Source organism: Dipodomys merriami, unplaced genomic scaffold (assembly GCF_024711535.1).
Source record: "Dipodomys merriami isolate MVZ:Mamm:240054 unplaced genomic scaffold, mDipMer1.0.p SCAF_144, whole genome shotgun sequence".
Classification (NCBI taxonomy): Eukaryota; Metazoa; Chordata; class Mammalia; order Rodentia; family Heteromyidae; genus Dipodomys; species Dipodomys merriami.
In genome coordinates, this window is record NW_027202760.1 from 1918455 (window position 1) to 1944961 (window position 26507).

The window sequence follows — 26507 nt, forward strand, 5'->3', positions numbered from 1 at the left end:
CCCTCTCTCTAACCCTAAAACTCACCCTAATCCTCACCCTAACCCTCACTCTCACACTCACCCTCACCCTAACCCTCACCATAACCCTCACCCTAACCCTAATGCTAACTCTAACACTCACCCTAACCCTCATGCTATCACTTACCCACACCCCAAACCTAAGCATAACCTTAAACCTCACCCTCACACTAAACCTCACCCTAACCCTAAACCTAATCCTAACCGTCACCCTCACCCTATCCCTAATCCTAACCCTAACCCTCACATAACCCTAACCCTAACCTTCAACGTCACCCTAACCCTCACCATTACCCGAACCCGAACTCTAACCCTAACACTCACCCACACCCTAACTCTCAAGCTCACCCTCACCCTAAACCTCAACTAATCGTCACCCTAACCCTAACCATTACCTAACCAAGACCCTCAGCCTAACCCTCAACTTCACCCTAACCCTCACCCTCACCCTAGACCTCACCCTAACCATAAACATAACCCTAACCCTAAACCTTACTCTCACCCTCAGGCTCACCCTCAGCCTAAACCTAACCCTATCCTTAATCCTAACCCTAACCCTCACCCTCAATCTAAGCCTCACCATAACCTTTACCCCCACCCTCACCCTCAACCTAAACGTAAACCTCACACTAAACCTAACCCTCATCCTAAACTTAACCCTAACCCTCACCCTAAACATAACCCTAACCCTAAATCTCACCCTCACGCTAGCCCTCACCCTAACCCTAATTCTAACCCTAACCCTTATCCTCACCCTAAACCTCACACTAGCCCTAACCCAAGTCCTCAGTCTAACCTTAACCCTAACCCTTATCCTAAACCTCAACTTCAGGCTAACCCTCACCGTTACTCTTACCATCACGCTCGTCCTAACCCTCACCCTAAACCTAACCTAATCCATCACTATAACCCTAACCCCCACCCTCACCATCACCCTCATCGTAACCCTATGCCTAAGCCTAACACTAACCCTTTCCCTCACCCTCACCCAAGACCTCACCCTAACCCTAATCCTAACCCTAACCCTAACCTTAACTCTCACCCTAACCCTAAGGCTAAACATCACCCTAAGCCTAATCCTCTCCCCAACCATCACCCTCAACCTTACCTTAAGCCTAAGCCTAATACTAATCCTAACCCTCACACTCACCCTCACCCTAAACCTAATCCTAACCCTAACCCTAAACCTCAACCTAACCCTCACCCTAAACCTAACGCTAACCCTAACACTAGCACTAACCCTAACAGTCACCATATCCCTCAGCCTCAACCTAACTCTAACTCTAAACCTCACCCTCACCCTATCCCTAATCCTAACCTTATCCTTAAACCTCACACTAACCCTAACCCTAAATCTCACCCTCACCCTCACCCAAACCGTAACTCTAACCCTAACCCTAACATTAACACTAATCCTAACCCTAAAACTAACCCTAAACCTAACGCTAAACTTCACCCTCAGCCTCACCCTAATTGCAAATGTAACCTAACCATAACACTTACAATGATCCTAACCCTAATCCTAACCATCACCCTCACCCTAACCCTAATCCTCACCCTAACCCAGACCCTAACCCTAACCCTGACCCTAACTGTAACCCTCACCATCATCTTAAGCCTCACCCTCACCCTAACCCTAACCCTTGAACTCACCCTAATCCTAACACTAAGCCTAAACAAAAACTCACCCTAACCCTCACCCTCAACCTAACTGTAACCCAAAACCTAACGACCAACCTAACCCTCACCCTAACCCTAACCCTAAACCTAACCCTAAACCTCACAGTAACCCTAACCCTCACCCTAAACCTAACCCTACCCCTCACCCTACCCCTCATTGTAACTCTAATCCCAACCCTAACACTCACCCTCACCGTCACCCTAACACTCACACTAACCCTAACCATCACCCAAACCCTAACCCTCACACTCTCCAGAACCCTCATCCTCACTCTAACACTCACCCTTACCCCAACCCTCACCCTTACCTAATCCTCACCCTAACCCTAACCCTCACACTAACCCTAAACTTAACTTTAACCCTACTCCTCACCCTACCCCTCTCCCTAACTCTAACCGTAACCCTAACACTAACCCTCACCCTAATCCTAACACTTACCCTCACCCTCACCCTAAACCTTACCCTTAACTTAAATCTCACCCTAACCGTAACCCTCATTCTACACATCACCCTAACCATAACCCTCACTCTAACCCTAACCCTATCACTCACACGAAACCTGACACTCACCCTAACCCTCAACCTAACCCTAACCTCCAACCTAAAATTAACCCTCACCCTAACCCTAACGCTAACCCTCACCCTATCCCTAACCCTCACCCTAACCTTTATCCTCACTCTAAACCTATCCCTCACAGTAACCCTAATCCACACCCTAACCCTAAATCTACCCCTCACCCTAACACTCACTCTAACCCTAACCCCAACCCTCACCGTCACCCTAACACTCAGCCTAATCCTCAAACTTATCCTCACCCTAACCCTCACCCTAAGCCTAACCCTCACCCTAAACCTTAACCTCACCCTCATCCTAAACCTAAACCTCACCCTAACCCTAAACCTAACCCTAAACCTCAACCTAGCTCTCACCCTAACCCTAATTCTAACCCTAAACCTCACCCTAATCCTAAACCTAGCCCTAACCCTTACCCTATCTCTAACCCTCACCCTAACCCTAGCCCTCACCCTAACCCTAATAGTAACCCTCACCCTCACCCTAACCCTAACCCTCATCCTCACATTAACCCTAACCCTAATAATCAGTCTAACCCTAACCCGAACCCTTACCCTAACCCTCACCCTAACACTAAAACTCACGCTTATATTAAACCTCACCCTCAGCTTAACCCTCACCTTTACCCTTACCATCACCCTCACCCTAACACTCACCATATCCCTAACCCTCACCCTAGCCCTCAACCTAAACCTAACCCTAACCCTCACCCTCACCTTCACCCTCACCCTCAGCCTAACAATAACCCTAACACTATTCCTAAAACTAAACCTCACCCTCACCCTAACCATCACCCTAATTCTTACCCTCACACTAATCCTAACCCTAACCCTAAATCTAACTCTCACACTAAACCTAACCCTCACCATAAACTTAACCCTACCCCTTATCCTAACACTCACCTTAACCCTAACCCTAAACCTCACCCCAACCCTCAGCCTAAACCTCCCCGTCACACTAAAGCTGACTCTAACCCTAATAATAATCCTAAACCTCACCAGAACTCTAACCTTCACCCTCACCCTAACCCTCACCCTAATCCTAAGCCTAACCCTCAGCCTAAACCTCAGCCTAACCCTCACCCTAACCCTAAGGATAACCCTAATCCTAACACTCACCCTAACCCGAACCCTCACCCTAACCCTAAACCTCACCCTAATCCTCACCCTAACCCTCACTCTCACTTGCATCCTCACCCTCACCCTAGCCCTAATGCTAACTCTAACCCTCACCCTTACCCTCATGCTATCACTTACCCACACCACAAACCTATCCCTAACCTTAAAACTCACCCTCACCCTAAACCTCACCCTAACCCTAAACCTAATCCTAACCCTCACCCTAACACTTACCCTCACCCTAACACTAAACCTCATACTAACTTTAAGCCTCACCATAACCCTAAACCTCACCCTCACCATAACCCTAACCCTAACTCTAACCCTAACACTCACCCTAACTCTAAACCTAACACTAACCCTAACACTAACCATCACCCTAACCCTAACTCTAAACCTAAACCTCACCCTCAACCTAACCCTAACCCTACCCTAAACCTCACCCTAAACCTAACCCTAAACCTCACCTTCATTCTAACCCTCATCCTAACCCTCACCCTAAACCTAATCCTAACCATCACCCTAACCCTAATCCTCAAGCTCAACCTCACCCTCAGCATAACCCTAACCCTAAACCTAAACCTAAACCTAACCCTAACCCACACAATCACCCTCACCCTAACCTTAACCCTAAGCATAACCTATCCCTAACACTAACCCTCACCCTAACACTTCCCCTCACCCTAACACTAACCCTAACTCTAACACTAACCCTCACGATAACCCTAACTCTCACCTTAACCCTAAACCTCACCCTAACCCTAAAGCTAAACTTCACCCTCACCCTAGCCCTCACTGTAACCTTAATTCTAAACCTAACCCTCAACCTAATCATAACCCTCATCCTCACCCCAAACCTCACACTAACCCTAACCTAATCCTCAATCTAACCCTCACCCTATCCCTAACCCTTAACCTAACCCTCACCCTAACCCTATCCCTCACCCTTATGTTAACTCTCACCCTCAGCCTAACCCTCACTTTGATCCTTACAATCACCCTCACACTAACCCTCACCCATACCCTAACCCTCACCATAGCCCTCACCCAACCCTAAACCCAACTCTCACCCTCACCCTCACCCTCAGCGTAACATTAACCCTATCACTATTCCTAACCCTAAACCTCACCCTCACCCTAATTCTTAACCTCACATTAATCCTAACCTTAAACCTATCCATAACCCTACCCCTTATCCTAACCCTCACATTAACCCTAACTCTAACCCTCACCCTAAACCTCACGGTCACCCTAAACCTAACCCTAACCCTAATAATAACCGTAACCCTCACCCTAATACTAACCCTCACCCTCACCCTAACCCTCAACCTAACCCTCACCCTAATCCTAATCCTAACCCTCAGCCTAACACTGAAACTAACCCTAAGCATAACCCTAACCCTAACCCTCACACTAACCCTCACCCTAAACCAAACCCTAACCCTAACCCTCACACGCAGCCTAACCCTCACACTAACCCTTAACCTCATCCTCACCCTAAACCTCACACTTAATCGAACCCTCACCATAACTCTAACCCTAACCGTCACCCTCACCGTCACCCGCACGCTAACCCTAACCCTAACCCTCACCCTAACCCTAAAACTCACCCTAATCCTCACCTTAAACCAAACACTCACCCTCACCCTCACCCAAACCCTAAACTTAATCCTCACCATAACCCTAATGCTAACTCTAACACTCACCCTAACACTCATGCTATCACCCACACCACAAACCTAACCCTAACCTGAACCCTCACCCTCACCCTAAACCTCACCCTAACCCTAAAACTAATCATAACCCTAACCCCCACCCTCAACCTAACCCTCACCATAACCCTTGCCCTCACCCTCACCCTCACCCTAACCATAACCCTCACACTAAACCTAACCCTCACCCTAAATCTAACCCTACACCTCACCCTAACCCTCACCCTAAACTTAGCCCTTAACCTAACCCTCACCCTCATGCTAACCCTCACCCTAACCCTAATTCTAACCCTAACCCTCATCCTCACCCTAAACCTCACACTAACCCTAACCCTAATCCTCAATCTAACCCTAACCTTAACACTTACCCTAACCCTCACCCTAACCCTAACCCTCACCCTTACTGTAACCCTCACGTTCAGCCTAACCCTCAACTTTACTCTTACCATCACGCTCATACTAACCCGAACCCTAACCCGAACCCTCATCCTAAACCTCCCCCTAACAATAACAATATCCATCACCATAACCCTAACCCTCAAACTCACCATCACCCTCAGCCTAAACCTATGCCTAAACCTAACCCTAACCCTAACCCTCACCCTCACCCTAGCCCTCACCCTAACCCTAATCCTATCCCTAACCCTCATGCTAACCCTCACACTAACCCTAAGGATAAACATCACAAAAAGCCTAATACTCATATCCACCCTCACCCTCAGCCTAACCCTAAGCCTAAGCCTAATCCTAACCCTAAACCTCACACTCACACTCACCCTAACCTAATCCCAAACCTAACCCTAAACCTCAACCTAACCCTCACCTTATACCTAATGCTAACCCTAACACTAACCCTAACCCTGACCCTCACCCTAACCCTCCCGCTCAACCTAACTCTAACCCTAAACCTCACCCTGACCCTATCCCTAATCCTAACCCTAACCCTAACCCTAAAATTAACCATCACCCTCACCCTCACCCTCACCCAAACCGAAAGTCAAACCCTAACCCTAACATTAACACTAATCCTAACCCTAACCCTAACCCTAAACTTCACCCTCAGCCTCATCCTCACTGGAAATGTAACAGTAACCATAACACTTACAACAACCCTAACCGTAATCCTAACCATCACCCACTCCCTAACCCTAATGCTAACCCTAACCATCACGCTAACATTAACCCTCACCCTCACTGAAACCCTAACCCTCATCTTAACTCTCAACCTAACCCTAAGCCTAACCCTCACCCTAACCCTTAACGTCACCTTAATCCTAACACAAAGCCTAACCTAAATCTCACCCTAATCCTCACCCTCAGCCTAATCCTAACCCAAACCCCAACCCTCAACCTAACCCTCACCCTAACCCTAACCCTAACCCTAAACCTCACATTAACCCTAACACTCACCCTAACCATAACCCAAACCCTCACCCTAACCCTGATGCTAACTCTAACCCTCACCATTACCAGAACCCTAAACCTAACCATAAACCTCACCTTAAGGCTAACTCTAACCCTAAACCTAACCCTAACCCGTACCCTAACCCTAACCCTCACATTCACCCTCACCCTCAGCTTAATCCTAAGCCTAACCTTAACACTAAGCCTAACCCTCACACTCACCCTCACCTTAACCCTAATCCTAAACTTACCCTATCCGTGCACCTAACCCTCATCCTAACCCTCACCCTAAGCCTAAACCTAACACTAACCCTAACCCTAACACTCACCCTAACCCTCACCCTAACCCTAACTCTAACCCGAAACCTCAACTTCAGCCTAACCCTAAATCTAACCCTAAACCTAACCCTAAATCTCACCCTAACCCTAACCCTAAACCTCACCCTCACCTTCAAACTCACCATAAATATAAACCTAACCCTAACCCTAACAATAACCCCAACCGTAACCGTAAACCTCACCCTAACCATAACCCTCACCCTAACGCTAAACCTCACCCTAACATTTACCCTCACCCTAACACTAACCCTCACACTAAACCTAACCCTCACCATAAACATAAACATCACCCTAACCCTAACCCTAACCCTAATTCTAACACTAACCCTCACCCTAACCCTAACCCTAATCCTCAATCTAACCCTAACCCTAACCCTTACACTAACCCTCAATCTAAACCTAACCATTACCCTTACTGTAACCCTCAGGCTCATACTAACCCTCACCCTAACACGAACCCTCATCCTAACCCTCACCCTAAACCTAACCATATCCATCACCATAACACTAACCCTCACCCTCACCATCACCCTCAGCCTAAACCTATGCCTAAGCCTAACCCTAACCCTAACACTCACTGTCACCTTAGCCCTCACCCAAACCCTAATCCTACCGCTAAACCTCATCCTAACCCTCACCCTAACCCTAATGCTAACCATCACTCTAAGTCTAATACTCAATCCCACCCTCACCCTCACCCTAACCCTAAGCCTAACACTCACCCTAACCCTAACCCTCACCCTCATCTAACCCTCATCCTATCCCTAACCTTAACCCTAATGCTCACAGTCACCCTAACCCTAACCCTCAAACTCACCTTAACCTCAGCTTAAACCTAAGCCTAACCATAACCCTAACCCTAAACCTCACAATCACCCTCACCCTAAGCTTAACCCTTACCCTAAACCTCACCCTCACCCTCACCTTCACCCTCACCTTAACCCTAACCCAAACCCTCAACCGAAACTTCACCGTCAACCTCACCCTAACCCTCACCCTCAAACTAAACATCACCCTAAACCTAACGCTCACCTTAACCCTTAGCCTAACCCTCACCCTAACCCTAAACCTCACCCTCACCCTCACCCTCAGGCTCACCCTAACCCTAATCCTAACCCTAACCCTCACGCTCATCCTCAACCTAAACCTATCCCTAACCCTAACCCTCACCCTAACCGTAACCTCTAACCTAACCCTAAGCCTCAACATAACCCTAACACTAACCCTAAACCTAACACTAACCCTAACCCTCACCCTCACCCTCAGCCTAAGCCTAAAGCCTATCCCTAACCCTCACACTCAGCCTTACCCTAAAACTAACCCTAAGCCTCACCCTCACCCTCAACCTCAACCTAAACCTAACCCAAACACTCATCCGAACCTTCACACTCACACTCACACTAACCCTCAACCTCACCCTAAACATCACCCTAACCCTAACCCTCACCCTAACACTTACCCTCACATTAACCCTAACCCTCACTCTAACCCTAACCCTCAACCTAACCCTTACCCTCACCCTAACACTAAGCCTAATCCTAACTGGAACCCTCACAGTAACCCTAAACCTCACCCTAACCCTAACCCTCACAGTAAACCTAACACTCACCCTAAACCTAACCCTACACCTCACCCTACCCCTCACTCTGACACTAACCCCCACCCTAACCCTCACCCTCACCGTCACCCTAACACTCAACCTAACCCTAACCCTCACCCAAACCCTAACTCTCACACTCTCAAGAACACTCATCCTAACTCAAACACTCACCCTCAAAATAAACATAACCCTAAGCCTAACCCTCACCATAACCGTATCCCTAACCATCACACTAACAGTAACCCTAAACCTCACCCTCACTCCAACCCTCACGCTTACCTTCTCCTCACCCTAACCCTAACCCTCACACTAACCCTAACCTTAACTCTTTCCCTACCCCTCACCATACCTCTAACCCTCACCCTCACCATAAACCTAACCCTTACCCTCACCCTCACCCTAACACTCACCGTAGCATTAACCCTCACCCTAACACTAACCCTCATCAATACCTTAACCTTCACTGTCACCCTCACCCTAAGCCTCACCCTCATTCTACACATCACCCTAAACATAACCCTCACCCCATCTCTAAACCTATCACTTACCTTAACCCTAACACTCACCCTAACCCTCACCCTAAATTCCAACCTAACACTAACCCTAACCCTAACACTAAACCTCACACTAACTCTAACCATCACCCTAACCCTAAACTACACACTAACACTAACCCTAACCCTCACCCTCAACCTCGCCCTCACCCTAACCCTAACCCTCATCCTGACCCTAAACCTAACACTAACCCTAACACTAATACTCAATCTAACCCTCACCCTCACCATAACATTTTCCCTAACCCTCACCATAACCCTAACCCTCACCCTTACCGTAACCCTCACCCTTGGCCTAACTCTCACCTTTATCCTTACCGTCACCCCCACCCTAAACCTTACCCTAAACCTAACCCTCACACTAACTCCCACCCTAAACATAACTCTACCCCTAAACCTCATCCTCACACTAACCCTAACTCTAAACATAACCCTAACACTAAACGTCACCCTAGCCCTAACCCCCACACTCACCCTCACAGTAACCGTAACCCTAACCCTAACCCTAGCAATAACACCTCACCCTAACCCTTAACCTCATCCTCACCCTAAACCTCAAACTTAACCGAACCCTCACCGTAACTCTAACCCTAATCGTCACCCTCACCGCCACCCTCACACTAACCCTAACCCTAACCCTCACCCTAACCCTAAACCACACCCTAATCCTGACCTTAAGCCTCACTCTCACCTGCAACCTCACCCTAAACCTAAACCTAACCCTCACCCTAACCCTAATGCTAACTGTAACACTCACCCTAACCCTCAGGCTATCACTTACCGACACCATAAACCTAACCCTAACCTTAACCCTCAACCTCACCCTAAACTTCACCCTAACCCTAAACCTAATCCTAACGCTCAACCTCACCCTAAACCTCACCCTCACCCTAACCCTCACAATAACCCTTACCCTCACCCTCACCCTCACCCTAACCGTAACCCTCACCCTAAACCTAACCCTCACCCTAAACCTAACCCTACCCCTCACCCTAACCCTCAAACTAAACTTAACCCTAACCCTAACCCTCAGCCTCATGCTAGCCCTCACCCTAACCCTAATTCTAACCCTAAACCTCACCCTAACCCTCATCGTCACACTAAACCTCACACTACCCCTAAACCTAATCCTCAATCTAACCCTAACCCTAACCCTTACACTAACCCTCAACCTAAACCTAACCCTCACCCTTACTGTAACCCTCAGGCTCATACTAACCCTCACCCTAACACGAACCCTAATCCTAACCCTCACCCTAAACCTAACCATATCTATCACCATTACACTAACCCTCACCCTCACCATCACCCTCAGCCTAAACCTATGCCTAAGCCTAACCCTAACCCCAACCCTCACATTAACCCTAACCCTAACCCTCAACCTAACCCTTACCCTCACCCTAACACTAAGCCTAATCCTAACTTGAACACTCACAGTAACCCTAAACCTCACCCTAACCCTAACCCTCACAGTAAACCTAACTCTCACCCTAAGCCTAACCCTACACGTCACCCTACTTCTCACTCTAACCCTAGCCCCAACCCTAACCCTCACCCTCACCATCACCCTAACACTCACCCTAACCCTAACCCTCACCCAAACCCTAACTCTCACACTCTCAAGAACACTCATCCTAACTCAAACACTCACCCTCAAAATAAACATAACCCTAAGCCTAACCCTCACCCTAACAGTAACCGTAAACCTCACCCTCACTCCAACCCTCATGCTTACCTTATCCTCACCCTAACCCTAACCCTCACACTAACCGTAACCTTAACTCTAACCCTACCCCTCACCCTACCCCTCACCCTAACTCTAACCCTAACCCTCACCATATACCTAACCCTTACCCTCACCGTCACCCTAACCCTCACCGTAACATTAACACTTAACCTAACACTAACCCGCATCCATACCTTAACCTTCATTGTCACCCTCACCCTAACCCTCAGCCTCATTCTACACATCACCCTAAACATAACCCTCACCCTAACCCTAACCCAATCACTTACCTTAACCCTAACACTAACCCTAACACTCACTTCCAACCTAACATTAAACCTGACCCTAACCCTAATGCTAACCCTCACCCTAACCCTAAACCTCACCTGACCCTTACCCTCACTCAAACCCTAACCCTCACACTATTCCTAATCCTCACCCTAAACCTAACACTACCCCTCAACCTAAACTTCACTCTAACCCTAACCCTCACCCTCACCGTCACCCTAACACTCACCTTAACCCTCAACCTTTCCCTCACCCTAACCCTAACCCTAACCCTAACCCTCACCCCCACACTAACCCTCACCCTAAACCTTAACCTCACCCTCACCCTAACCTTAAACCTTACCCTAACCTTAACCCTAACCCTAAACCTCACCCTAGCCCTCACCCTAACCCTAATTCTAACCCTAATCCTCAACCTAACCCTAAACCTCATCCTCACCCTAAACCTCATATTAACCCTAAACCTAATCCTCAATCTAACCCTCACCCTAACCCTAACTCTACCCATTATCCTAACCCTCACCTTAACCCTAACCCTAACCCTCACCCCAACCCTCACTGTAAACCTCACCATCACCCTAAACCTGACCCTAACCCTAATAATAACACCAACCCTCACCAGAACCCTAACCTTCACCCTCACCCTAACCCTCACCCTAACCCTCACCCTAATCCTAAGCCTAACCCTCAGCCTAACCCTCACCCTAACCCTAAGGATAACCCTAACGCTAACCCTCACCCTAACACTCACCCTAACACTAACCCTCACCATAACCATAAACTCACCCTAATCCTAACCCTAAACCTCATCCTAACCCTCACACTCACCCTACCCCTCAACCTAACCCTTATCCTAACCTTCACCCTAATCCTAACCATCACCCTTAGGGGAACACTCACCCTCAGCCTAACCCTCACATTTACTATTACCGTCACGCTCACCCTAACCCTCACCCTAACCCTAAACCTCATCCTAACACTCACACTAACCCTAACCCTATCCATCACCCAAACATTAACCCTCACCCTTAACCTAACCATCAGCCTAACCCTAAGCCTAAGCCTAAGCCTAACCCTAACCCTCACCCTCATCCTAGCCCTAACCCTAAAACTAATCCTAACTCAAACACTCATCTTAACCCTCACCCTAACCCTAACCCTAACCACCACCCAAAACTTATTTCTCACTTCCACCCTCACCCTCATCCTAACCCTAAGCCTAAGCCTAACCCTAACCCTAACACTCATACTCACCCTAGCCCGCACCCTAAACCTAATCTAAACCATAAGCCTCATCCTACCCCTCATCCTAAACCTAACCCTAAACATCAACCTAACGCTAACCCTAACCCTCAACCTAACCCTAACCCTCACCCTCACCGTAACCCTAACCCTAACACTCACTCTGAACCAAAACCTAACCCGAAACCTAAACCTCACCCTAAACATAACCCTAAACATAACGCTCACCCTAGACCTCACCCTAACCCGAATCCTAACCCTATACCACATCCTAACCCTCACCCTAACCCTAACCCTAACCCTCACCTTAACCCTAAACCTCACCCTCACCCTCAGCCTAAAGCTAAGCCTAGGCCTAACTCTAACCCTAACCCTCACACTCACCCTCATCCTACCCTTAATCCTAAATCTAACCCTATCTTTAACCCTAACCCTCACCCTCACCCTAGCCCTAAACCTAAACCAAATCCTAACCCTAACCCTCATCCTAACCCTCACCCTAACCTTAACGCTAACCGTCACCCAAAATCTATTTCTCACACCCACCCTCACCCTCAGCCTAACCCGAAGCCTTAGCCTAACCCTAACCCTAACTCTCACCCTCACCCTAGCCTGCACCCTAACCCTGATCCAAACCATAAACCTTAACCTCACCCTAACCCTAACCCTCAACCTCACCCTAAGCCTAAACCTAAGCCAAACCCTAACCCTAAAACTAACCCTCACACTCACCCTCAACCTAACCCTAATCCTAATCCCACCCCTAACCCTACCCCTCACCCTAACCCTAAATTTCACCCTAAACATAAAACTAATTCTGATCGTAAACCTAACCCTCACCCTAACCCTAACCCTCACCCTCACCCTCAAGCTAACGTAAACTTAACTCTCACCCTAACCCTAAAATTCATCCTAGTCCTCACCTTAACCCTCACTCTCACCCGCACCCTCACCCTAACCCTAAACCTAACCCTCACCCTAAACCTAATGCTAACTCTAAAACTAACCCTAACCCTCATGCTATCACTTACCCACACCACAAACCTAACCCTAACTTTAACCCTCACCCTCACCCTAAACCTCACCCTAACCCTCACCCTCACCCTAACCCTCTCCATAAACCTTAACCTCACCCTCACACTCACCCGAACCATAACCCTCAAACTAAACCTAACCCTCACCCTAAACCTAACCCTACCCCTCACCTTAAACCTCACCCTAAACTTAACCTTAACCCTAACCCTCACCCTAACGCTAGAACAAACCCTAACCCTAATTCTAACCCTAAACCTCACCCCAACCCTCATCCTCACCCTAAACTTCACATTACCCCTAACCTTAATGCTCAATCTAACCCTAAACCTAACCCTTACCCTAACCCTCACCCTTATTGTAACCCTCACTTTTACTCTTACCGTCACACTCCTACTAACCCTCACCCTAACCCGAACCCACATCCTAACCCTCACCCTTACACTAACCCTATCCATCACCATAACCCTAAAGTTCACCCTCACCATCACCCTCAGCCTAAACCTAACCATAACCCTAACCCTCACCCTCACCCTAGCCCTTACCCTAACACTAATCCTAACCATAAACCTCATCCTAACCCTCACCCTAACCCTAAGGCTCACCATCACCCTAAGCCTAATACTCAAACCCACCCTCACCCTCAGCCTAACCCTAAGCCTAAGCCTAATCATAACCCTAACCCTCACACACACCCTCACCCTAACCCAAATCCTATCCCTAACCCTAACCCTAACCCTCACCCTAACCCTCCCCCTCAACCTAAGTCTAACCCTAAACCTCACCCTGACCCTATCCCTAATCCTAACCCTAACCCTAAACCTCACCCTATCCCTAACGCTAACCCTCATCCTCACCCCCACCCTCACCCAAACAATAAGTCTAAACCTAACCCTAACATTAACACTAATCCTAACCCTAAAACTAACCCTAAACCTAACCCTAACCTTCAGCCTCACTGCAAATGTAACCCTAAAAATAACACTTACAATAACCCTAATCCTAATCTTAAACATCACCATCACCCTAACCATAATCCTAAACCTAACCCTCACCCTAACATTAACCCTCACCCTCACTGAAACCCTAAAGCTCATCTTAACCCTCACCCTAACCCTAAGACTAACCCTCACCCTAACCCTTAACCTCACCGTAATCCTAACACTAAGCCTAACCTAAACTTCACCCTAAACTTCATACTCACCCTAACCCTAACCCAAACCCTAACCCTCAACCTAACCCTCAAACTAACCCTAACCCTAACCCTAAACCTCACATTAACGCTAACACTCACCCTAAACCTAACCCTACCCCCACTCTTACCCTAATGCTAACTCTAACCCTCACCATTACCAGAAACTTAACCCTAACCCTAACCCTAAACCTCACCTTAAGCCTAACTCTAACCCTAACCCTAACCGTAACCCGCACCCTAAACCTATCCCTCACCTTCAGTCTCACCCTCAGCCTAAACCTAAGCCTAAACCTAACACTAACCCTAGCCCTCACACTCACCCTCATCTAAACCCTAAACCTAATCCTAACCCTATCACTAACCCTAACCCTCCCCCTAACCCTCACCCTAACCCTAACCCTAACACTAAACATAACCCTCACCATAACCCTCATCCTAACCCTAACTGTAACCCTAAACCTCAACTTCAATCTAACCCTAAATCTAACCCTAACCGTAACCTTAAATCTCACACTAACCCTAACCCTAAACCTTATCATCACCCTAACCCTCACAGTAACCATAACCTTAACCCTAACACTAACAATAAACCTAACCATAACCCTAAACCTCACCCTAATGATAACACTCACCCTAACCCTAAACTGCACCCTAACACTTACCCTCACCTTAACACTAAACCTCACACTAAACCCAAACCTCACCATAACCCTAAACTTCACCCTAACCCTAAACTTAACAGAACCCACACCCTAACCTTAATTCTAACCCTAACACTCATGCTAACCCTAACCCTCATCCGCACCCTAACCCTCACCCTAACCCTAAACTTAACCCTATACCTCACCCTAACCCTAACCCTAACCCTCACCCTCAGCCTAACCCTAAGCCTAACCCTAAACCTAACCCAAACCCACACACTCACACTCAACCTAACCGAATGCTAAACCTATCCCTAACCCTAAACCTCCCCCAAAATCGCACCCTAACCCTAAACCTAACCCTCAACCTAACCCTCACCCTAACCCTAACTCTAACCCTAAACCTCACCCTAACCCTAAACCTAACTCTAACCCTACCCCAAACCCTAAACCAAACCCTAACCATAACCCTAACCCTAATTCTCACACCCACCCTCACACTCAGACTAACCCTAAGCCTAAGCGTAACCCTAACCCTTACCCTCACAATCACCCTCACCCTAAGCCTAATCCTAACCCTAACCCTGACCCTAACCCTTAACCTCAACCTAACCCTCAACCTAACCTTAACCCTAACCCTAACCCTAACATTAACTCACGAAATAACCCTCCCCTAACCCTAAATCTAACCCTAAACCTAAACCTCATCCTCACTGTACCCCTTACCCTAATGCTCACCCTAAACCTAATCTTAACCTGAACCCCAACTCTCACCCTAACACTAAACCTAACCCTCACCCTAACCCTCACCTCCACCCTCACCCTCAGCCTCAGCCTAAGCCTAAGCCTAACCCTAATCCTAACCCTCACACTCACCCTAACACTAACCCTAATCCTAATCCTAAACCTAACCCTAATATTCACCCTCACCCTAACCCTCACCTTCAACCTAACCCCATCACTAACCCTAACCCTAACACACACCCTCAGCCTAACCCTAAGCTGAACTCTAACCCTAAATCTCACCCTCACCCTTACCCTAACCCTAACCCTAAACCGAAACCTAACCCTAACCCTAACCCTAAAACTAACCATCACCCTAGCCCCTCCCCCTAACCTTAATCCTAACGCTAACCCTCACACTAACCCTCCCCTAACCCTAACCTTAACCCTCACCCTAATCCTGAGCCTCACCCTCAACCTCACCCGCAGCCTAACCCTAAGCCTAACCCTAAAGCTAACGCTAACACACACACTCACCCTCACCCTAACCCTAATCCTAACCCTATCCCCAACCCTAACACTCCTCCTAACTCTCACCCTAACACTAACCCTAACACTCACCCTAACCCTAAACCTCAACCTCACCCTCACCCTAACACTAAATCTAACCCTAAAGTTCACCCTCACCCTAAACCTAACTCTAACCCTAACCCAAAACCTAAACTTCACCCTATCCCTAACCCTGACCCTCACCCTCACCCTCACCGTAAACCTAAACCTCACCTTAACAATAAACTTAAACCTATTCCCAACCCTCACCCTAAACATAACCCTCACCCTAACCCAAACCCTCACTCTCACACTTACCCTCACCCTAACACTAAACCTAAACCTAACACTAACCCTCACACTAACACTAACCATAATCCTAACACTAAACCTAAACCTAAACCTCACCCTCTCCCTAAACATAACATTGACCCTAAACCTAACCCTCACACTAACCCTCCCCCTAACCCTATATCTAACCATAAACCTCACCCTCACACTCACACTAACCCTAACCCTCACCCTAACCATAAACCTCACCCTAACCCTAACCCTCACCATAACACACTCACCCTAACACTAACCCTAACCCTAACACTCACCCTCACACTAACCCTAACCCTCACCCTAATCCTAAACCTCACCTAAACCCTAACACTAACCCTAACTCTCACACTCACTCTAGCCCTCACCCTAACCCTAATTCTAACCCTTACCCTCACCCTAACCCTAAAGCTAACCCTAACCCTCACCCTTATCTTAACCCTAAGCATCACATTAACCCTAAACCTAATCCTCAATCTAACCCTCACTAAACACTAACCCTAAACCTAACCTAACCCTAACCCTTACACTACCCCTAAAGCTAACCCTAACACTCACCCTTATCTTAACCCTCATCCTCAGCCTAAACCTCACCTTTACCCTTAACATCATCCACACCCTAAACATCACCCTAACCCTAAACCTCATCCTAAACCTCACCCTAACTGTAAACCTAAACATCACCCTAAACCTAACCCTCACCCTCAACCTCACGCTCAGCCTAAGCCTAAGCCTAAGCCTAAGCCTTACTCTAACCCTCAACCTAACCCTCACCATAACCCTAACCCTAACCCTCACGCTAAACCTCGCCCTAACCCTAAGTCTAACCCTAAACCTCCCCTCAACCTAAACCTAACCCTATCCCTAAACCTCACCCTAAACCTCACCCTAACACTTACCCTCACCCTCACCCTCAACCTCACCGTAACTCTAACCCTAACCCTAACAATAACCCTAAACCTAACCCTAACCCTAACCATAACCATAACCCTCACCACAAACATAACCCTAACCATAACACTAACAATAAACCTAACCCTAACCCTAATCCAAATCCTCACCCCCACTGTCACACTTAGCCTAACCCTAAGCCTAAGCCTAACCCTAACCCTAATCATAACCCTCACCCTTAACCTCACCCTCACCGCAAACTGAACCCTAACCATAACACTAACAATAACCCAATCCCGAACGCTAACCCTAACCCTAATCCTCAACCCCACTGTCACCCTCAGACTAAACCTAAGCCTAACCCTAACCCTAAACCTAACACTAACCCTAAACCTAACCCTAATCCTCAGCCTCACATTCACCCTAACCCAAACCCTAAACTTAACCCTCACCCTAACCCTAAGCCTAGGCCTAACACTAACCCTAACCCTCACACTCACCCTCACCCTAAACCTAATCCTAAACCAAACCCTATCACTAACCCTAACCCTTACCTTAACCCTCACCCTAGCCGTCAACTTAACCCTAAACCTGACCCGAAACCTCATCCTAAACCTCACCCTAATTCTAAACCTAACCCTCACCCTAATCCTAACCCTAACCCTCACTCTCATGCTCAGCCTAAGCCTAAGCCTAAACCTATCCCTCACCCTAAAACTAACCCTAACACTAACTCTAACAGTAACCCTAAGCCTCACTCTAACCCTAACCCTAACTCTAACCCTAAACCTAAACCTAAACCTCATCCTAACCCTAACCCTAACCCTCACCCTCACCCTAGCCCTCACCCTAAACCTTACCCTCAACCTCACCCTAAAACTCACACTAACCCTAACACAAATCCTCAATCTAAACCTCACCTTCACCCCACCACTAACCCTAACCCTCACCCTAACCCTAACCCTCACCCTAACCGTAAACCTCACCCTCAGTCTAACCTTCACGTTTACCCTAACTGTCACCCCCACCCTAACCCTCACCCTAACCCTAACCCTCACCCTATCATTTACCCTCACGCTAACACTAAACCCAACCCTATCTTTAACCCTCACACTAACCCTAACCCTCACCCTAATCCTAAACCTCACCCTAACCCTAACCCTAACCCTAACTCTGACCCTAGCCCTCACCCTAACACTAATTCTAACCCTCACCCTCACCCTAACCCTAACCCTCATACTCACCCTAAACCTCACACTAACCCTAACCCTAATCCTCAATCTAACCCTCACCCTAAACCTAACACTCATCCTTACCCTAAACCTAAACCTAACCTTTACCCTCATCCTAATCTTAATCCTCACCCACAGCCTAAACCTCACATTTACCCTTACCATAAACCTCATCCTAATGCTAACCCTAAACATAAACCTAAACATCGCCCTAACCCTAACCCTCACCCTCAACCTCACACTCAACCTATCCCTAAGCGTAAGCCTATGCCTGAACCTCACCGTCACCCTCACCTTAAATCTAACCCTAATCCTAACAATAACACTAATCCTAAACCTAAACCAAACCCTAAGCCCAAACCTAACTTAATCCTAAACCTCACCCTCACCCTAAACCTAATCCTAAACCTAACCCTAACCCTCACCCTAACCCTAACCCTCACCCTTACCATAACCCTAACCCTCATCCTAACCCTCACCCTAACCCTAACCCTAACCCTAAACCTCATCCTAACACTAACCCTAACCCTCACCCTCACCGTAGCCTTCACCCTAATCTTAATCCTAACCCTAATCCTCATCCTAACCATCACCCTAAACCTAACCCTAACCCTCACCCTAACCTTAAGAATAGCCCTCAACCTTACCCTAACCAATACGTTCACCATAACCCCAAACCTAACCCTCAGCCTAACCCTAAACTTAACCCGAACCCTAACTCTCACCCTATCCCTAATCCTATCACTCAACCTAAACCAAATCTTCACCCTCACCCTCGCCTTCAGCAAAACCCTAAGCCTAACTCTATCCCTAAACCTAACCCTCACACTCACCCTTATCCTAAACCTAATCCTAACCCTAAGCTTAACCATCACCCTCACCCTAACCCTCACCCTATCCCTAACTCTAACACTAACCCTAACCCTAACCCTCACCCTCAGCATCACCCTAACCCTAACTCTAACCCTAAAACCCACCCTCACCCTAACCCTAACCCTAACGGTAAACCTCAACCTAACCCTCAAACTAACCATAACCCTAACAATAACCCTAACCCTAACCCTCGACCTAACCCTCCCCCTAAACCTAAGTCTAACCATGAACCTCACCCTCACCATAACCCTAATCGTAACCCTAATCCTAAACCTAACCCAAACCCAAAACCAAACCCTAACACACACATTCACCCTCACCCTAACTCTAATCCTGACCTAACCCTACCCCTGAACGTCCCCATAACTCTCACACTAACCCTAACCCTAACACTAATCCTAACCCTTAACCTCAACCTAATCTTCACCCTAACCCTAACTCTCACCCTAAACCTAACCCTCACCCTCACCTTCACTGTAACCGTAACCCTAACCCTAACCCTAACAATAACCCTAACAAAAACCCTCACCCTCACCATAACAATTACCCTCACCCTAACAATTACCCTCACCCTAACACTAACCCTAAACCTAACTCAAACTCTCACACTAACCCTAACCCTCACCCTAATCCTAAACCTCACCCTAACACTAACCCTAACCCTCACCCTGACCCTAGCCCTCACACTAACACTAAATCTAAACCTCACCCTCACTCTAACCCTAACCCTCATACTCACCCTAAACCTCACACTAACCCTAACCCTAATCCTCAATCTAACCCTCACCCTAACCCTAACCCTCATCCTTACCCTAAACCTAAACCTAACCCTTACCCTCATCCTAATCTTAATCCTCACCCACAGACTAAACCTCACATTTACCCTTACCGTAAAGCTCATCCTAATGCTAACCATAAACGTAAACCTAACCATCACCCTAACCCTAACCCTCACCCTCAACCTCACACTCAGCCTATCCCTAAGCATAAGCCTAAGCCTGAACCTCACCGTGACCCTCACCTTAAATCTAACCCTAACCCTAACAATAACACTAATCCTAAACCTAAACCTAACCCTAACCCCAAACCTACCCTAACCCTAACCCTCACCCTTACCGTAACCCTAACCCTCACCCTAACCATAACCCTAACCCTAAACCTCACCCTAACACTAACCCTAACCCTCACCCTCACCGTAGCCTTCACCCTAATCTTAATTCTAACCCTAATCCTCATCCTAACCATCACCATAACCTAACCCTAACCCTCACCCTAACCTTAACAATAGCCCTCAATCTTACCCTAACCCTCACGTTCACCATAACCCCAACGCTAAACCTTACCCTAACCCTAAACGTAACCCTCATCCTCATGCTCTCCGTAACTCTAACCCTAACCCTAACAATAACACTAATCCCAACCCTAAACCTATCCTTAACCCTAATCCTAACACTCACCCTCACCCTAACCCTAAACCTAACCCTAACCCTCACACTAAACCTCACCCTCACCCTCATTGTAACCCTAACCTTCATCCAAAACCTCACCCTAACCCTAAACCTAACCCAAAACCAAACCCTAACAAACACACTCACCCTCACCCTAACTCTAATTCAAACCTTAATCCTATAACCCTGAACGTCCCCCTAACTCTCACACTAACCCTAACCCTAACACTAACCCTAACCCTAACCCTCAACCTAACCCTCACCCTAACCCTAACTCTAACCCTAACCCTAAACCTCACCCTCACCTTCACTGTAACCGTAACCCTAACCCTAACAATAAACCTAACCCAAACCCTAACCCTCACACTAACCATAAGCCTCACCCTAACCCTAAACCTCAACCTAACCCTAACCCTAACCCTAACCCTCACCCTCACCCAAACCTGAACCCTAACCCTCACCCTCATCCTAACGCTACCCCTAACCCTAATCCTAAACCTCACCCTAACCCTAACACTAACCCTCACATCACCCTAACCCTAACCCTAACTCCAAACTTCATCCTAACCCTAAACCTGACCCTCAACATCACCCTCACCCTCACCCTTACCTTAACCTTAACCCTAACCCTAAACCTAAGAATAACACTAACCATAAACCTAACCTTAAACCTCACCCTCACCGTAACTCTATCCCTAACCCAAACCTTCACCCTAACCCTAACACTGACCCTAACCCTAACCCTAAACCTCACCCTAACCGTAAACCGAACCCTCACCCTAGCATATATCCTAACCCAAATCTTAAACCTATCACTCATACTAACCCACACTCTAACCCTAAACCTAACCCTCACCCTTAATCTAACCCTCACCCTCAGCCTCAGACTCAGCCTAACCCTAAGGCTAACACTAACTCTAACCCTCACACTCAGCATCACCTTAACCCTAATCTTAACCTTAACCCCAACCCTAAACCACCCTAACACTAACCCTCAACATCAACCTAACCCTAACCCTAACACTCACCCTGGCACATACCCTAACACTAATCCTAACCCTAATGCTCACCCTAACCGTCACTCTAAACCTAACCCTAAACCTAACCCTCACCCTAACACTAACCCTCACCCTAACGCTAACCCTCACCCTACCCCTACCCATAAACCTCACACTAAACCTAAACCTCACCCTCACCCTAAACCTCACCCTCACCCTAACCCTAAACCTCACCCTCACGCTAGTATTCACCCTAAACCTAACCATAACCCTAACACTCACCCTAACCATAACCCTCACCATAACCCTAACACTCACACTAACCTTAAATCTAAACCTCTCCCTCACCCTCACCCTAACCCTAACCCTAACCCTCCCCCTCACCCTAAACCAAACCCTAACCTGAACACTCACCCTAACACTAACCCTAACCCTAACCCTAACCCTCACACTCACCCTCAACCTACACCTAATACTAAACCTAACCCAAACCCTCACAGTAACCCTCAAACTAGCGCTCACCCTAACCCTAATACTAACCCTAAATCTCATCTTAACCCTCACCATAACCCTAACCCTAACCCTCACCCTAACCCTAATCCTCACCCACACCCTTATGCTCGGCCTAAGCCTAACCCTAAGCATAAGCTTAAGCCTAAACCTAAACTTCACACTAACCCTCAACCTAACCCTAACCCTAACACAAAAGCTAACTCTAACCCTAAACCTCACCCTCACCCTAACCCTAAATCTAACCCTAACCCTAAACATAAACCTAAACCTCAACCTAACCCTAAACCTCACACTCACCTTAACAGTAAACCTAAACCTAACCCTAACAATAACCCTAACCCTAACCCTCATTCTAACCATAATACTCACCCTAAACCTAACCCTCACCCTAAGACTTAAATTCACCCTAACACTAAACCTAACCCTAACACTAGCACTCACACTAACCCAAATTCTCCCCCTCACCCTAAACCAAATCCTAACCCTAACCCTCACCCTAACCCTAAGCCTAACCCTAACCCTAACCCTCACACTCACCCTCAACCTACACCTAATCCTAAACCTAACCCTAACCCTCACAGTAACCCTCAGACTAGCCCTCACCCTAACCCTAATCCTAAGCCTAAATCTCATCCTAACCCTCACACTAACCCTAACCCTAACCCTCACCCTAACCCTAACCCTAACCCTCACCCTCATGCTCGGTATAAGCCTAACCCTAAGCCTAAGCTTAAGCCTAAACCTAACCCTCACACTAACACTCAACCTAACCCTAACCCTAACACAAAAGCTAACTGTAACCCTAAACCTCACCCTCACCCTAACCCTAACTCTAACCCTAACACTAAACATAAACCTAACCCTCAACCTAACCCTAAACCTCACACTCAACTTAACAGTAAACCTAATCCTAACCCTAACCCTAACCCTAACCCTCATTCTAAACATAACACTCACTCTAAACCTAACCCTCACCCTAACACTTAAATTCACCCTAACACTAAACCTAACCCTAACAGTAGCACTCACACTAACCCTCACCCTCACCCTCACCCTAGCCCTCACCCTAACCCTAACCCTCATCCTCATCCTAAACCTCACACTAACCCTAAAACTAATCCTCAATATAAACCTCACGCTCACCTTAACCCGAACCCTAACCCTCACCCTAAACCTAACCCTCACCCTTAACTTAATCCTCACTCTCAGCCTCTCACCTTTACCCTTACCTGCACCCTCACCCTAAACCTCACCCTAAGCCTAACCCTCATCCTAACACTCACCCTGACCGTAACCCTAAGCCTAACCCTAACCCTAACCCTCACCCTCACCCTAGACATCATCCTAACCCTAATCCTAACCCTAAACCTATCCCTAACCCTAACCATCACCTTTAACCTAATCCTCAACCCCACCCTCACCCTCAGCCTAAGCCTAAGCCTAAGCCTAATCCTAATCCTAACCCTCACACTCAGCCTCACCATAACCCTAATCCTAAACCCAACCGTAACACTAACCCTAAACCTCAACCTATCCCTCCCCCTAACCCTCCCCCTAACTCCAACTCTAACCCTAAACTTCACCCTCACCCTAACCCTCACCCTAAACCTAAATCTAACCCTCACCCTCACCCTCACCGTAACTCTAACCCTAACTCTCACAATAACACTAACCCTAAGCATCACCCTAACCCTAACCCTAACCCTAAACCTCACCCTAAGCCTAACCCAAAACCTCAACGTCAGCCTCACCCTAACCGTAAACTTAACCTTAACCATAACACTAACAATAACCCTAACCCTAATCCTAACACTGATCCTCACCCTAACCCTAACCCTCACACTCACCGTAAGCCTAACTCTAACCCTCACCCTAACCCTCACCCTCAGGTTAAGGCTAAGCCTAACCCTATGCCTAAGCCTAACATAATCACTCACCCTAACATTTACCCTAATCCTAATCCTAATCCTAACCCTAACACTCATCCTAACCCTCAGCCTAACCCTAACCCTAACACTAACCCTAATACTCAACCCAACCCTAATTCTAACCCTAAACCTCACCCTCAACTTCACCCTAACCCTAATCCTAACCCTAAACCTCACCCTAACCCTAACCCTTACCCTCACCCTCACTGTAACTCTAACCATAACCCCAACAATGACACTAAACCTATCCCTAACCCTCACCCTCACCCTCAACGTAACCCTAACCCTAACCCAAACCCTCACTCTAACCCTAACCTTAACCCTAAACTAAACCTCACCTAACCCTAACCCTAACCCTCACCCTGAGCCTCAACCTCACCATAAACTTAAACCTAACCATAACACTAACAATAACCCTATCCCTAACCCTAATCTAACCCTCACCCTCACCCTCACCCTAACCCTAACCTTCACCCTAACCCTAACCCTCACCCTCACCGTAACCCTCACACTAACACTCACCCTAACCCTAAACTTAATCCTAACCCTAAACGTCACCCTAATGCTAACACTAACCCTCACCCTCACCCTAGCCCTCACCTTAGCCCTAATCCTAAACCTAAACCTCACCCTAACCTTCACCCTAACCCTAAAACCCTAACAATCACCCTAATCCTAACCCTTAACCTCACCCTCACGCTAGGACTAAACCTACGACTAAGGCTAACCCTAACCCTAACTTTCACACTCACCCTCATCCTCATCCTCACAGTAACTCTAACCTTACCCCTAACAATAACACTAACCCGAACCTTAACCCTAATCCTTACCCTCACCTTGACAGTAAACCTCAACCTAAACCAAGCCCTCACCCTAACACTAACACTAATCCTAACCCTAAAATTTACCCTAACCTAACCCTAAACCTAACCCTCAGCCTCAACCTCACTGTAAACTTAACCTTCATGATAACACTAACAATAACCCTAACCATAACACTAATCCTAACCCTCAGCCTCACCCTAACACTAACCCTCACTCTCACCGTAACCCTAACCTAACCCTCACCCTAACCCTAAACCTAACCCTAATCCTAAACCTCGCCATAATGGTAACCCTAACCCTCACCCTCACCCTTGCCCTCATACTAACCCTAATCCTAAACCTAAACCTCATCCTAACCCTGATTCTAACCATAACCCTAACCCTCAACCTAACCCTAACCCTAACCTTGAAGCTAACCCTAACACTCACACTCACGCTCACACTCAGCCTCAGCCTAACCCTAAACCTAAGCCTAATCCTAACCCTCACACTCACCCTCACCTTAACCCTAATCCAAACACTAACACTCACCCTAATCCTCAACCTAACTCTCCCACTAATCCTAACCCTAAACCTAAACCTCACCCTCACCCTAACCCTAACTCTAACACTGAACCTAAAACCTAAACCTCACCCTAACCCTAACCCTAACCTTCACCCTCACCGTAACAGTAACCCTAACCCTAACAATAACCCTAACCCTAACGTTAACACTAACCCTAAACATAAACCTCACCCTAATGCTAACCCTCACCCTAAAACTAACCCTAATACTAACACTAACCGTCACACTAACCCTAACCATCACCTTAACCCTAAACTTCAACATAACCCTAAACCTAACCCTCACCCTCACCATAGCACTCACACTAACCATAACCCTCATCCTCACCCTAAACCTCACACTGACCCTAACACTGATACTCAATTTAACCTCACCCTCACCCTAACCCTAACCCTAATCCTCATCCTAACTCTCACCCTAACCTTAACCCTCACCTTTACCCTTACTGTCACACTCACCCTAACCCTCACCCTAACCCTAACCCTCATTCTAACCCTCACCCTAAACATAACCC

General features: G+C 47.5%; 1 pseudogene; it reads left to right on the forward strand.

Moving 5' to 3' along the window:
* The first annotated feature begins 7494 nt into the window (after positions 1-7494).
* Positions 7495-26507, forward strand: part of LOC138826577 (death domain-associated protein 6-like) — a 38796-nt pseudogene continuing 19783 nt past the window's right edge.